This window comes from Amblyomma maculatum, chromosome 10, assembly GCF_055883805.1.
Source record: "Amblyomma maculatum isolate TAMU_Amacu chromosome 10, ASM5588380v1, whole genome shotgun sequence".
Taxonomy (NCBI): domain Eukaryota; kingdom Metazoa; phylum Arthropoda; class Arachnida; order Ixodida; family Ixodidae; genus Amblyomma; species Amblyomma maculatum.
Window position 1 is genome coordinate 95,481,894 of NC_139353.1, and position 13,636 is coordinate 95,495,529.

Below are 13,636 nucleotides of genomic sequence, written 5' to 3' on the forward strand. Positions count from 1 at the left end.
AAAAATGTCTTCACAATATTGCCGGCCGAGGTGGCTCAGTGATGAAGACCCTCGGATGCCGAACTCAGATACATGAGTTCGCGGCGACCGCTCAATGCAGGCGAGACGCAAGGCCCGTATGGGTGCCGTGCGATTTCAGTGACCGTTAAAGATTCCCTGGTGGCCGTAATTATTCTGTGGCTGTCCAATATGGCATCCCTTTCTTTCACTCCTATCTTCCTCCCTTCACTTAAAGTACAATTAGGTGTCCATCAGTGAGAGTGACCAATACTGCGACTAAGACGGAAAAGCAATCGTTGCGCAGGCAAGGGCATTCCCATAATTCTCGCTTCTAAAGCGAGCGTCGTCTCGAAGACTAATCTGAAAAATTGCAACGTCTCTTAAAGGGTCATCCAATATATTATAGCTTTGTAGACTGGCAGATAATACTGGACCCTATTATTATATTTGTGAAATTTGAGAGCCCTAGACGCACTCCTTATTTCGAAGTGGCTGAAGTTGACACCGCGAACCTCCTCCCACCGACAGCGATCACCATCTTGAAAGCCTTATTGACGTCACCGAGCGGCATCGACCACCGCATCGTCTGCTGCTGCGCCGGCGCCGATAAGCTGCCGATACACTGTACTGTGTTCGTGTTTCCTAACATGACTCCCAATAGCGTGCTAAGCATGTTTCTGAAAGTAGAACACAAACTGTAGTGAAGCGCGATTTAGTTCTTTCCCAGGCATCCACCTTCGGCGCGACCGCCGCCAACGTCGAATGGCAGCACAGCCCCTTCCGCGCAAACCATCCGCACCAGCGATACGATGCATCCCTTACCCCAGTGTCTGAAAAGCATGCTAACATTTGGTTTTCTGATAATAATAATAGGTCCTCTAAAAAAGATTTAAAAAAATGATTTCTTGTGAAAGTTTGACCAATACGGTGGGCGTTTTTGCTCACAGCCGGTGCGGTGCCTGTTTTCTTGTACGCTAGCTTCGTTGCTAAGGCGTAGTCGAGAATAATTTCCTTTACTACGAAACAGTGGGGTTAAGAGTAATGTTTCATAATTTAGTGGTCACCTCACTAAAACCTCGCCGATATAATAAAAAGTGCTGTCCGCTGTGGCTTCAATGCGAAGTAATTTAGGCCTAGCGATAATTAGGGACAAGCAGAAAACCAGAGCACCGTCGTCTTTCGCACTCGCGGGCGACGCTGCTGCAAGCCTGCGGCATCCGGTGCTGTAAGCCTCATCACCTTATCGTCTACTTTCATGGTGCGGCTAGGGCCAGATTCGGGCCTGACAATGAGCATCGTGAACAATGCTCATTGATGCTTATACCATGCCGGGGTACTGATGCTAAAACGATGCTCAAACGATAACGTGTTATTGGGTGCCTCGGTGTAGTGCGCCGCGCCCTATATACATTACGCATGCTGCGCTGTGTAGTGGTACTCGCAGATTCTACAAAGGCGTCGGACGGCACTGCAACATTACGCGTTTTATGTATTGCTTTTCAGACGTTTTTCAGTGTACAATGTGCACGCTGTTCGAACGAATAAGCTTATGCGTCTTTCGTACTCGGGCGCCGACGTACACCTGAATCCAGCCCACAGATGCCGCTATTGCCTAGGTTAAACGGGCTAACAGAGGTCCACGAAAAGCTCATTTTGCTGTAGCCACGGTAAGCGGCATGCCTGCTGTTTGGCCGACATTACCCAGGCTTCACCTAACCGCGGTTGACGCTGATGGTGCGCAGAATATGGAGCAGAGACGCGAAGTCAGACTATGTCGTCACCGGCGGCGCCGGTTGCCAAATCAGCAAGCTCTTCACGAAGAGACGGAAATGCCAGCTTAAAAAATATCTGAAGCTCCGAAGCAGCCGAAACCTTGAGCTTTAGCTGCTTGGCAAGTCAGGAATACGATGCAATAAACTGTTTATGTTCCAAAATTAGTGTCATGGACTCATGGCCCGTTTATGATACCTCTTAATAGGTGAACGGCGGAAGTCTATAGTTAGCAGTAATAGTCATTAGCAGTCATTTAATAATTACTGCATATTACTAAGTATTTTAGTCATTCTTATTTAATTGTAGTCGCTAAAACATTTCGTTAGACACATTGGTCATTACAAATCATTAGTGGTCATTTATTCATTACTGCTCATAACTAAGCATTTTAATCTATACAATCAATGTAGTCGCTAAGTAGTCATTAGACATATTGGTCATCACAAGTGATTAGTATCCATTACAAGTCATTATAGTCATTTCAGTCATTACAACTCATTACTAAGTATTTTAGTCATTGCAATTTGTTGTAGTCGTTACAAGTTGTCATTATACATATTGGTCACTACAAGTAATTAGTAGTCATTACCAGTCCTTAGTAGTCACTTTAGTCATAGCTACTCATTACTTAGGCCACTTCTAATGAATTGCAGTCGTTACAAGTCGTCGTTGGACCTACTGGCCATTACAAGACATTAGTAGCCATTTTAATAATTACTACTCAATACTAAGCATTATCTGTCATTTCTAATCAAGTGTAGTCGTTACAAGTCGTCGTCATACATATTTGTCATTACAAGTTGCTAGTACTCAAAGCCAGATAGTATTGCTTATAAGTCATTAGCAGGTCATTTTAGTCATTACCACTCATTAGTGAGCATTTCAGTAATTTGTAATCAATTGTAGTTGTTACAAGTTGTCTTTGGGCACATTAGTTATTTTTTAAAGTCTTTGCAAGTATTAGCCATTACAAGTCATTAGTAGGTAAATTCAGTCATAAGCAATTTACTCCTTTCATATCAATTGTACTCACGGGTCATTACATGTCATTAGCAGTCATTATAAGTCATTACAAACTAAACCAATCTCTAATATAACCTATAATAATCACTATCACAATCAATCGTTTCTCCTTTTATCTGTCTTCATACGGCGTATATTTCCTGGTCACGTGCCCGGCGGTGACGTCCGGCAGTCACTTTCTGCCGACGAACCATGAGCCTAGAAAAGCATTCGACTTAATTAAAAGCCACCCCCGTGAGTCATCCCATGTATCAAGGTGCCAAAGACAATCTTGCTTAGGTGTCACAAAAAACTGCAACTCTTGTCATGCGCTGTATATAATTCGAATGATACTCTTGCAAGAAAGAGCATACATTTGTTATGATTATCCTAGCATCTCCGTGAAAGCTCTTGTAATTTCTAACTGCGCAGCGTGCTTACAAAGCACTCTCTTTAAAAATGCTATGATTAACCAATTAAGCACCGACTGCTCTTCAGCAACCATACAATCCCAGCGTTACGGTTAGAACAAAATGCTATATAGTTTTCACACTAGCTTCGTACTTAACCAAACATTAGTTATAATCTGGTGTTCTAACACCTATATTATGGTGAGGGAACAGCGCAGGGGACTGGACACAGTACACAAGGAAGCACAAACACTAACGCTATGTATTTGTGCTTCTTCGTGTCACTGTGTACCGTCTCTTGCGCTGTTCCCTCGCCCTGCAAAACCACTATCCCGCCAGCTCGCTCTTATAAAGCTATACTAGAAGACAAGCATATGAAATGGTGTCGCGAGAGCGAGTTGACCAATAAATCGAGTTAGGAGCAGAGTTCCAAATATGAAAGGGTTATGTTCTTTGAGCAATTTGTTTTTGTTATGTTATGAAAAGGCGAATGAAAATTGTCCCACTTAAAAAGCTTGATCTCTTACTGAAAATTTTCATTTAGTTCTAAGGTAGCTATGTGCTTTTGTCTACTCACTGCCATGTACCAGTTAAAACAAAGCATGCTTGTGCAGCTAAGGGTCATTAGAGTATGCGTAACAAGTCAATATCAAATGAATTTTATTATCTCTAATACTCCAGTATGTACACCTATTAAATAAAGTGTACCGGTGCAACTATCATTGAGCTAAGTTTATAAAGAGTTAGCCATCGGCAGCAGCCTCCGCCGCTGGTGCCGCTTTCATCATCGCTCGCTTCCGCGCTTGGTAATCTTCTTGGTAACAGGCTTTTCTTGCTGCTCGTTGTTCGATGGTCCCGGCAGCCTGTCTGACGTTCCTGCAGGTCTTTGAGTTTAACCACATGGCGCATATGTATGGCGTATTTACCTAGGTTGAAGGAAAGAGGGGAACAGTTGGAACTTCATGAAGACAAGGATCTTTGATGCACAGGGCTAGAGGGTGTTGAAGTTTTACACAAGGCGTGGTTGGCTTCAGCGACAGCATAGCACTGGCATTCCTGGGCGCAGCGATGAAGACGACGATGTTTGCTACACAGTGTCAGACGAAACAACATGCAATGTACTAGAGGTACTATATAGGCTATAAAGTAACTCTACGGTAAATGAGTACGTAGCGCCATCTGTCGAAGCATGTGGCAGGGGGATCAACATAACGCTAAATGCGCAAATAAAAGCAGTAAACGTAATGTCTTAAAGGCATTTTCCTAGATCGATGCCTCATCCAGCGCAATTTCATATGTGGTGCGTCGTTCAGTCCCTGATACCAGAATAAGTACATCCCCATTCATTGAAATATATCGAATAAAGCCCAGAGGTAGCTTTTTTCTCAATATAGTTACGTACGCTACTTTTATTGTTGATGCAAGAACAGAAAATACAAATGTGCACAGAACCAACGTGTTACGAAAAATATTGTGCTGAAAAAAACACGAATGAAAATTATAAATAGGTTCGATGAATTAACTCGGTGATTGCAGTGAAAACAGGGCCCGCTTGCACAAAACATTCTTAAGACTGTCTTAGCTAAGTCCAGACTTAACTGGAGTCTAAAGAATAGGCCACTAGCATGGACGCTTAAGACTGGAGTCAAGACTGGGCTTCAGTCGTGACTTGAATAAGTCGCTTGTATGATTACGACTCTAATGCTGTCATGGTTAAGACACAAGGACGCCAGGTGTCTAAGTAGAGAAATTAGGGAAATACAGGGATGCGCTGGCACTGTCCCTGCTGTAAGATGTACACATTCCGTCAATTTTGCGTTGTGCAAAATCCGTGCCATTGCTTTTTGCGGCTTAAGATTGTGTTACGAGGAAAAATTCCCCAAGTGGTTGCTGAGGCCGTTCTGGGAAGCCACTCTGGTGAACATGAACCCGAAGCGTTCGACGTTCGGAACACGAGCCGTCTTAAATAAGCTTGGTCTTTCTAAAGACACCATTTAAGTCTGGACTTAGCTCGGACTTTATCGTGCAAGCCGGTCCAGTTCTTCACTTTCACCTCATAAAAGCACAATGAAGCGAAACCGGTCTCGAGAAATCGAAGCGCAGTCCGATGGCTTGCACAAACATAATTGCTGGCCACGCCTTATTTTTACGCAATAGGAAATAGCAAATAGGTCTAACTTGCACCCCTCGCAAGCCACCCGAGGGCTTTAACAGAGTTTGTATTATTCCCATGCCCCCTTAATCTGATTTCTTACCACTGAAAGAGCAATCATGAAGGTTACTCAGTCTTCTCAGGGTACTTAACTGTTTACAACCCATTTCTACTTCCCAACATGCGTGTTGCATTCAGATAATTCACCAACTGTAACAGATGTATAATTGAGGACTAACTACTCTTGACCGTTATCCCAAAAGCAGCCGCACGAACCTAAGCATATGATACATCCCTCTCACCAGGAGCAGTATCATTGCACATTGCCGCTTCTTCTCTCGACTTTTGTCTCACTTCGCCTCGAAATCACTATAGCTGGTCATAGACCCACGCCTATTATGATTAACTATCCTGAAGAGTGTTGTAAAAGAATGTTGATATTTGTCGCAATTATATTGTAACAGTACAGAAGAAGATGAAGTTTAGAACACAAGTGAAGGAGAAAGACGTTGGAAAAAGACTCTCGTGCCGGACGCGCTGCCGTTGACCAACTGAGCTCCCTACCCTATCGTCTTGTTGTTCAGCGCTTCGACGTCTTACCCCCTTCGTAACAATATATTGTTACGAAGGGGGTAACAATATAACATTCGTATGTATACAATATATTGTTACATAGGGGGTAACAATATATTGTAACATTCGTAACAATATATTGTTACGAATGTGATGAGTTTATTCACAGATAAGGGGAGATTAACTCGAGGCAGAGCAGGTAGCCAGTCCAATGTTCTTCGCACTTCGTCAGCCTCCTCCTCTGAACCACACAGTCAGTTTCACTTCTTTTACATCAGTTCCCTCGTAGTGCATGACAATTTAATAAGTATAATATTGTAAGAGAATTTTAATACGATGAAAATTCTGAATAGGTTTCTAAAAGAAATCGATTTCCACCATGAATATATATTAGGTAATCCCCCTAACAAAATCACATAATCAACATCATCACAACATATAGTCGAATATTTTTGATTAAATAAGCGATCTTATCGGCGTAATGGCATTGTGTCACAAGGAATCCATCCTCGTACATAAAATTTAAAAAATGTTCTATTTTATTGTTGAAAAAACATTGACAAATTCCCCTGAACTATGGCAAATTTTTTTATTTATTGCATGGTATCGAGGGCATAATACACAAGCACTGATGGAAAGTTTGAATACTTCAACTAGCTCTGATCTACATGTGACCTCGAAAGTTTCAACCCAATTAGCTGTACATGAGTTGAAGTAATAGAACAACTAAACGTTTCCCTTAACCCACTATCCTCTGTTGTACCTCTAGCAGATGTTGTCTACGGGGTTGCGGTTAGGGCATTCAACTGCTGCACCCATCGATATGCTGCGAATCTCGTCTGGGATAGCCAGCTTCCATGCAAGCGAAGCTGAAAACGTGCTCTTCGATTTGAGTGCACTTCAGAAGCAAAAATATCCGGAGCCCTTCATTACAGTGTCCCACAAAGATGGCGTCACTTTGGTGTGTTAAGCCTCACAGACCTAACTGGCAGCTGGTGACACTTATTGGACAATTTATGTACTGCACATATCATATTCTTCAGTTAGCTTAGTTTAGTTTATGGGCTTTAACGTCACAACGCGGCTGTGGCTATGAGATACTCCGAAGACTCCGAAGTTTGACCATCATCTACAAATTGTGGGTGCGACGAGTCTATAGGCCATATTCTTTGTGGGTGCCCCATTTACAGTGAGGAAAGACAGTGACTATGCCGTGCGCTGGAGGATCTAGATGGACGCCCATTGAATGAAATTAAGATTCCTGGCCACGGCGATCGTTTGCGGTGAAGGCCTCCCAGGCACTGCTCCACTTTATGAAAAGCACAGGCTTCATCGAAAGACTATTATTTTGCTTTTATGTTACGTGATATGACTATGACGTGATGTGATGTGACATGTATGTATGTGACTGTACTAACTTCACCCATCCCTCTCTCACACCTTTTATATTCACTCACCCCTTTCGCCCAGTGCAGGGTAGCAAACCGGTTTCTTTTACGGGTTAACCTCCCTGCCTTTCCTCCTCATCTTCCTCCTCCTTCTGACCAACCCGGATTATTTAAACTGCCCTAAAGTTGTACAGCAGACGGGTGCCTTGCTTATCGCCGCCGTCAAAAAGCGGCCGGAATTCGGTCCCGCATCCTTGGGCATAGCTGTCGAACGCCGTAGCTACACCACCACCACGGCGAGGCTATCGTCTTTCCATATATTGCCATACGGTGTGCGAAATAACAGGTCGGGGCAGGGCCTTGAGGTGTTGCAAAAATATTCGGAATACACATCGTTATTATCTTATCTGCCACAAGCAAAGACCTTCATTGACACATTAATACGTCAATGAAGGGAGTATGAAACTCCAAAGATGCTGCGTGGAGGCTCCGCCGGTATGAACATCACACAAAGCGCCACTTGAATGCCCCTGCAGAGGATCTCGTCATACTGCACTTTAAATGTACAGTGCTATGTCCTCCATCTGGCACTGATAAACATTTCAAGATCTGCTATCAAATTTGGTGAATTCGCTAGATAGGTAATACCTGCCCAATAACTTTCTTGCATGGCTTCATGTCTGTGTACTAGCTTTCTACCAAGAAGATGCTTTAGCAGTAGGGCGAACCGACAGATGGAGATATGCAATTCTCATTCAGCCTTCTAGAGGAAATTGAACTAAAATACGAGAAGTGAGGAAGACGATTGTTTTAAAGTCAAAACAAAAACGTTCATAGACTTTGCTCTTCGTAGGCTACAGTTTCTTTCTCTAAAAGTATGCATCAATCCGCTCGCTCCAATATCTCCGTAACCCTCGCGCTCGCGTTGTTCTTATCTCCGCCTCTTTCGCACCACTCCTCTGTACGAACGCTAGAAGCTCCTCCATGCCGCCAAAAGCAGGACGCACACGTGTATCTTGAGTGCTTGATAGGCCAGCTGACGCATCCACGCGTTTTTCATTTGTTGTTTAGCCAGGTTATTTCTCCTGCGTCCACAACACTCGGGTGTTACTGCTTGCTTCGCATCAAGCGTCCATCACCTTCTGGGAGCGGCTGTTGCGTCCGTTCAAGAGGCACACTTTCAGAGACATCCCTGTATATTCGGAGCGCACTAAAACTCAGAAGCTACTGTCCGTTTAGGTGAGCCCGTGCTTAAATGTGTAGTTGTATTATTGCCTAGTCAGCTTCTGTTTTCCTGACGCACTTTGACTGCGTAGCTCTTTTTATTACGTTTCTTATCAGACGTGCTTGGAGGATGCTTGAAGGCATTACGTTTATCATGTTATCAAAAGAATAGCATTTCTGTGTTTATATACTGAGGTTGGTCGTAAATGTCCTTTCTGCAGCAGTAGTTTCGTCATATTTGTTTTTCTCTTGATACTTCGCTTAGTTAGGCACGTACTGTTTTTCTTAAAAACGTTCTTGGTAAACCAGGTGACGCTTTTATTTCCGCTCAACGCTGAGCCTAAGTATTACACTTTATAAATGCGAAAAGAATAATTTAATTAGTTATTGGCATAGAAAGGCACAAGGCGTTTGCATATAGAAATTCTTTAAGAGGCTCAGACGTGCAATAGATATATTCCGGAAAGGCCACTGCACACATTTGCCTTAACCTAAAGAATAAGTTCCATGATGCAATTCTCTCGTACCGGTTTTGTGATGCAAACAACTTATGTTATCGTAAAACTGTAATATAAAATGTATGACCAGATTATGACATTGTGCAACGTTCGGGCAGTATATTTTATAATGTTTATAATATAGTTCTGATATACCCTTTGTGGGGTATTGCGTTATAGGCCTTATTCAGTAGGACAGGTATGATGAACTACAGTCTCTGCCATGATTGCACTCCTTGGTATGACATATGGAAGTAGATTTTGAAAAGTAATTTTTACCCTCTTTCTCAATTTCTTCTAGCGAACTGCTCCACTTATATTTGTTGCTTTGCAAACAAAAATATCTTTCCTCCATTTCATTCAGATGCATCAATACCAACTGAACTGAACGAAAGGATGTCTCCGAAACAGCTCTCCGCCCGTCCGTGCTAGGAGGCTTGGAGTTTCACGACTAGGGTACAAAACACCGTAAAGGTGGGTGTGTAAATCAAAGGCACGCCAGCATGCACGTAGATGTGGATTCATCTTGAGCGATATTCAGCCTGCAGACGGCTCGAGCCATCGGCTAAAAAGCATCAGTGACCCAAACGATTTCATCATGAAGCCCGCCTCGTTCGCTGTTAAATTTTGCTGAAATTTCTTGATTAATCAGTTGCGGGTGGCCTTGCGGCATGGCGTAGATCGCGTACACAGTTTTGCATTCTGTTGGCCAGTGTGCTCCATATCCGTTCAGCGAGAAAACGACAGGCGGAATCATGTTTTGCTTATATGTACAAATGCCAGTTTTGGCGCCTTCGGGAACCTTGCTACAAAACACCCGGTGCGAATTCTAAATTGAGCTTTAACATCACTAAGGCGACACTTCGAAAGCAAGAAAAATTGGATGCACGTAAAAGATTATGCATAATTGGGATTGCGCAAAAAAATTTGAAGGGTAGCAGTTTGGGCCATTTTAAACTTTCTTAGATCTTAGAAAATTCTCAGATATTCAGTGTGCAGGTTAAGGATAAGCATGGCTACTTGGAAATAGTTAAAAATACACTTTCTCGGGCATTAAATATTGTTGATTTAAGTGTTATACAGGCTTGTTGGTGCACATGAGGGAAAGTGTTTTGGAGATTGCTTTGGAGCAAACCTAACGACCTGGATGCATTTGATTAATAGCAATTATATGTTCAGATCAAGAATGATTTTGTGTAAGGTCAACGCATAAGTATTTCTGCTGTGTAGAGACACCCAATATGGTAGTGTCTGTGTTGTAAGCAAAGTTCTCATCTGTTAAACTGCTTGCGAAAGGAACGATGCTGCATTTAAAGGCTTACGATCATTTGTCACATATTGTATCCATGAAAAAACCGATCAAGATCACAATGTAGTGAAACGTGTTCAGAAGCATTTTTTATGGTTTTGTAATTAAAATACTCATCAGCAAACATGCGTGTCCAAGGGGAGATGTTTATTGGCATATCATTAATGTAAATTAGGAAGAAAAATGGGGTAAGGACGATTCCTTGCAGCACGCCTGATGTCGCATCGTACAGCGGGGAGGAATAATTACCAACAACGGTGAACATTTGGCGAATTGAAAGATATTTACAGATCCATGAAAAAGTTAAAGAATCCAATTTGAGCGCGGAAAGCTTGGATCTCAGTCGGCAGTGTACTGCAGGAACAAATTATTTAGCAAAACAAAAGAATAAAGATGAAATTTGCTTGCAAGTCGCTGTTCTTGTTGTAATGCAGGTCAGTAGTGAACTCAAATAACTGCGACCCGCAGGAAAAGCGTTCCCTGAATTCATGCTGCTTAGAGAAAAAAGAAACGATTAGATTCACGGTGATTGTAGATGTGTGAAGCGAAGCTGTTCATGTGCATCTGGATAACCTATCTCAAGGTTCGGTAACACGCAATATTAAAACCCAAGAAAGTAGAAGGTTGGACAGCCGTCGATTTAGGGCAGTTGGTAAAAGCAACGGGCGCAATATTCAGAGGTCGTGGGTTAAGTTCTCACCGTCGGTGTGTTGTTTTTCCTTCTACTTTGCACTTTTAAAATTGCCTTTGCTCCTTAAAATAATTACAACTGTAAGTTTTCTGTACGAATTTTTCTTGGCCTCGCTGACGTTTCGCTAGGTACATATATATATATATATATATATATATATATATATATATATATATATAAGCAAGGAGGTGACGCACGGAAAAAACATTTCACTCCTTCCATTCCATTCCAAAACATGACATTCCTTGACAAAGGATGGACCCCGGCCGAAACGTCGGATTAAGGTTTACTGTGTTTCAACCGTGCGCCATCTCCTTTACGTTTATGCCCCATCGCACCCATTCGAGCTTCAACCCCCTCCCTACATATATATATATATATATATATATACATGAAGAAAAGAAACCAACAGTCAGCGAGGCCAAGGAAAGCATTGCGGATTGTACTTTGTCTTTTTGTCTTTTTTTATTTTTACTTCGATAATCACATAAATTACTAATGTCATCTGTTCAGAGAGAAGCTAAATAAACTGAGCTACATCGGCCGCTGTCCCCCCTGCTACGTTCTTGGGTATTAATGTTGTCTGTATACGAACACTCAGTTGGAAGAGCACCGAACGCGATATTCGAAGGTCGTGGGTTCGGTTCCCACCATCGGCAGGTTGTTTTTCTTCTACTTAGCGTTTAATTAACTTTCCCCTGAACAGATTACATCAGTAATTTGTGTGATTATCGAAGTAAAAATAAAAAAAAATACAAAGTACAATCCCCAATGCTTTCCTTGGCCTCGCCGACTGTTGGCTTCTTCTCATCATATATTATAACCAGCACCTTCATTTCCCCTGCATATATATATATATATGTGCGTGTGTGTGTTTGTGTGCTTGTGTGTACGTATATATATAACCTAACCTGACCTAGCCTAACCTAAACAGTAATTTTTCTGCATGAATTTCTCCTGGCCTCGCTGAGTTTTAGCTATATATATATATATATATATATATATATATATATATATATATATATATATATATATATATATATATATATATATTCCAACAGTAATATGCATTCTATTTAGCGGCGCTTCTGATTCTGTCGCCGAGTGTATCTGTGCTCCATCTCGCTGAATACTGGCTGATTTTCAATGCCCCTGTGTTCATGTTTCTTTTAACATCTCCCATGTTGAAACACAAATATGATACCACTTGCCGTTTGCCAGGTGGAAAAGAAAAAGAACAGGTGGTACCTGAGGATTTTAAAGCGGTCGTAGAGCCAATGAATGGCACACTTGCATCTTGCATCCCCAGTGCTGTATACGTATGCATGCTTCTATTAGAGCTTATTCTTGCTTCCGAGAGAAAGCGCTGCATAATTAGGCACTTCCTAAAAAAAATCTTATTCGGCGAAGCTTTCCCAGATAGAGCACCGCGATATTGTAAACAACACAAGGTGCCATGTTGTGAGCCCTACAGCAAAAACAATTTGTTTAGCTTGTGCGTTTGTGTTGGGGGGCAGCGCGCCAAGCAACAAGGCTACTCGAGCCACAAGGTCAACAGGCAGAGACTGCGCTCCCTTGTGAAATGCGTTATTTTTCTTGTTAGTTTCCCGGAAAGACATCCCAGCGCGGTCAAGAGGTGAAGGTTCAGATTATCTATTTCCGTCTTATCTGTTTTAGCTCTCGTAGCACTCATAAAATCTAGTGCATGCATGGGCAACGAGTTTCGGAGATAAGTGTCTCGAGTACCTGACCTACGAATATGGGCTGGCGGGGAGAGACTGGCCTGAATCACCTGTCCTTGGTGGTCATTTGGAATTGGGTCGCTTTTATGTCAAGGTAAAGTCAAGTCGCAGAATGTGGATGCGATTTATAAGTGGTTTTTGTTTATATTGTTACTATCTGACACGTGTGAGCACATTACCTACTATCTAAAGTTGAGCAACATTAGTGTCATATCTCGGTCATGTACAAAACGGCTTCCTTCAATGCACTCTTTTTTCAAGCAGTTGTTAGGTGTAAACAGGTCTCATGCTGGTAAATAAAATACCACGCTTAACGACAGAATTGACAGTAATGCATACGTTCAGAAAAAAAAAAGCAAAAAATAAAAGATATGGGAGCACTTGTGCTCCACCTTTAAAGGTGTGGCGGGATAGTGTAGGCTATCATCCGACATATGAACACCTTCGATTTCATTTGCAACCACATTGACAGCTAAAAAAAAATTCCAGTTAACCGTGAAAGAATCGTTTCTAGGTCCGTCCAAAAGTATGGTGCCCAACTGAGTGATACAAAGTGTCCGCGAGACGCTTCACTCTAAAAACATAAGTGTAGTTTCTTGAACGTTGCAGCCTAGCTACTCCAAGTTGTTTTCAATCCGAGATCTGCCGCAGAAAAAGGTTAACGTCCGAAAACAAGCAGTTCGGCGGTGGATACCTTGAGCAAGCCTCAATGGATGAAGAAATAATGCGCGTGTAGATGCCGAAACACACAACCAAGACTATTAAATCAGCGATTTCCAAACGAACTTGTTCACCTTATTCCCTGTAACGGAGATCCTATAGACGCGTCAAAGCGCAGCAGCATGGCGCTGTCATATTTGACCACATGGTACCGT

At 42.3% G+C, this 13,636-nt stretch overlaps 1 protein-coding gene across 1 annotated transcript in view; it reads left to right on the top strand.

Moving 5' to 3' along the window:
• Window positions 1-8,318: 8,318 nt before the first annotated feature.
• Window positions 8,319-13,636, top strand: part of LOC146177041 (monocarboxylate transporter 12-like) — a 28,967-nt gene continuing 23,649 nt past the window's right edge. The window contains exons 1-2 of the mRNA XM_084581080.1: window positions 8,319-8,537; window positions 9,384-9,493. The gene's annotated coding sequence lies outside the window, so the exon portion shown is untranslated. The remainder of the gene's footprint in view (window positions 8,538-9,383; window positions 9,494-13,636) is intronic.